This window comes from Aristolochia californica, unplaced genomic scaffold, assembly GCF_029961685.1.
Source record: "Aristolochia californica isolate CCGP_79_NKW_82.1479 unplaced genomic scaffold, dmAriCali1.0.hap1 SCAF_1, whole genome shotgun sequence".
Lineage (NCBI taxonomy): Eukaryota > Viridiplantae > Streptophyta > Magnoliopsida > Piperales > Aristolochiaceae > Aristolochia > Aristolochia californica.
This window is the reverse complement of record NW_027181770.1, coordinates 7,560,026-7,562,822: the sequence shown is the minus strand read 5'-3', so window position 1 is coordinate 7,562,822 and position 2,797 is coordinate 7,560,026.

Genomic DNA, 2,797 nt, shown 5'->3' with positions numbered 1-2,797 from the left:
AAGGGAACAACTAGAGGATTATATTTCAAATGACCTAACAATTAAAAAAGGAAAAAAAGAAACAAAAGGGACATAACAAAATTTATTGGGACCTCCAAATAGAGTTTTCTCAAGGGAAAATTCGATGGGTACTTTGCCTTTCATGGAGAAACGTTGGAGCATGAATAATAATAAGAAATATGTTGTAGGAAGGACCAAAGAAAAATAGAGAAGACAATATTTACAATGGTTCGGCTATGCCTACGTCCACCGGAGCGACGGGGATTAATTTTCACTAAGTAATCAGGTAATCAAGGTTACCCAACCTTATAATATGAGTCATACGCTCAACAATCTCCACCTGGGTGAATATTCACCCCTTAAGAAAAAGAAAGCATAACTTAGTATTCCACCTAGAACAATAGGTTGGGGCCGTCTCTCATCTAGCAACTAGAGACATTTATTAAGTCCAAGCAATGCTTGAACTTATCTAATGTAACAAGCGTTGTCAACATGTCCGCTGCATTCTCAAAAGTGTGAACTTTTTCATGCAGTAGTTCACCTGATGAAACCAATTCCCTGATCTTGTGAAACCTCACATCTAAGTGTTTGGTCCTCACATGATACACCTGGTTCTTTGCCAAATAAATGGCACTCTGATACAATGCAAATGAACTCCACCTTGCTGGACACCCAGCTCCTTGACCAACCCTGTAAGCCACAAAGCCTCCTTGGTAGCCTCCTTGGTAGCCTCAGCTACTGCCATATACTCTGATTCAGTAGTTAATAGTGCAACTATAGACTGTACCATGGACTTCCAACAAATAGGTCCTCCCACAAGAGTAAATACATAACTAGTAGTAGACCTCCTGTCATCCAAGTCCCCTGCATAGTCTGCATCCTCATATCCCACAACTGAAGGAACACTCTGTTGTCTGTTGAACATAATGCCACAGTCTGTAGTACCCCTCAAGTATTTGAAAATCCACTTGACTGCATCCCAATGCTGTCGACCCGGATTTGAAAGAAACTTGCTAACCATGCTGATAGCTTGTGCCAAATCTGGTCTCGTACAAACCATAACATGCATCAAACATCCCATTGCATTGCCATATGGGACCTTTGACATGTCATGAATTCATCATTTGTCTTTGGGCACTAAGCGATAGACAATCGAAAATGATTCGCTAAAGGTGTACTTATTGGTTTTGCAGTACCCATGTTGAACCTATCCAACACCTTCTCAACATAGCTATGCTGAGATGGCCATAATCTCCTGGAAGCTATGTCCCAGCGAATCTCTTGGAAGCTCTATCCCTGCGAATCTCCATCCCAAGAATCTTTTTGGTCACACCCAAATATTTCATGTCAAATTCTCTATTCAGCAAAGTCTTCAAGTTGTTGACCTCACTCATACTCTTTTCAGCAATCAACATATCATCCACATAAAGTAGCAGAAAAATAAAAGAATCATCCTCAAGGCTTTTTACACAAACACAACAATCATACTCACATCTTTTGTAGCCAATCCAGATCATGTAAGAATCAAATCGATTGTACCACTGCCTCGGAGACTAATTCAGCCCATAAAGTGATTTCTTCAAATTACATGCCAAATGTTCATGTCCATGAAGCAAAGCTGTCTTTACATCCATCTGCTCCAACTGCATGTCCGAATGTGCTACTAACGCCAACACTGCCTTGATGGAGATGTGTCTGACAACAAGGGAGAAGACCTCATCATAGTCAACCCCTTTCCTCTGTGAGTAACCCTTTGCTACTAAATGAGCCTTGAATTCACTTCCCCCCCCCCCCCCTCCCCCCCCTTTCTTTTTTTGATACTGCTTCTTTCTTCTTATAGACCCATTTGCACCCTATTGCTCTCTTCCCCTTGGGAAGCTCCACCAACTCCCATATCTGGTTTTTATGTAGAGACTCCATCTCCTCCACCATAGCACCCATCCATCTGCTTTTCTCTTGGCTTTGTACTCCCATATCACTGCTTTAGTAGTAGGATCCCCACTACTAGTAATAAGCGCATAAGAAACCAAATCTTCAAAACCATACCTAGCAGGTGGCTTGGTAGTGCATTTGGCTCTGTCTGTGGTTATACGGTGATGCTGCTGAACACTTGAGCTAGAACTTTCTGCATACTAAGCATCCTTTTCTCTACCATGGTTATTTAGCTTCACCTGCACCACATGCTTATTGGTACTGGAATTTTCTAGCCCATGTTTCTTTTCTTACTGAGTACGTTGCAACATGGCTTTTTCATAAAAAAACCACATCTCTACTGATCATTGTCTTGTTTGCCTTCGGATCCCGGAGCTTGAAGCCTTTCACCCCTTTCTGATGCCCAGAAAGATACACTGTCTAGACTTTGCATCAGGCTTCGACGTCTCCTCACTAGAAACATGTACATAGGCTGGACAACCAAACAATCTCAATCCAGAGTAGTCTACCTCACTGCCTATCCACTCCTCCTTTGATACTTTCCCATCTAGTATTGCTCTAGGTGATCTGTTAATTAAGAAACATGCCATATTCACTGCTTTTGCCCACAAGTTCTTTGCAAGCTCTGCATTCAACTTGAGATATCGAGCTTTTTCAACTATAGTTTTGTTTATCCTTTCCACCACACCGTTCTGTTGTGGTGTCTTACGTACTGTGAAGTGTCTCTTAATTCCATGTTGCTCACACAACTCCTTGAACTTTGAGTCTGTGTACTCAGTACTATTGTTTGACCGGAGGCATTTAATCTTCGTCCTTGTCTAGTTTTCTACTTCAGCTTTCCACAACTTAAAACTTGGTAAACATT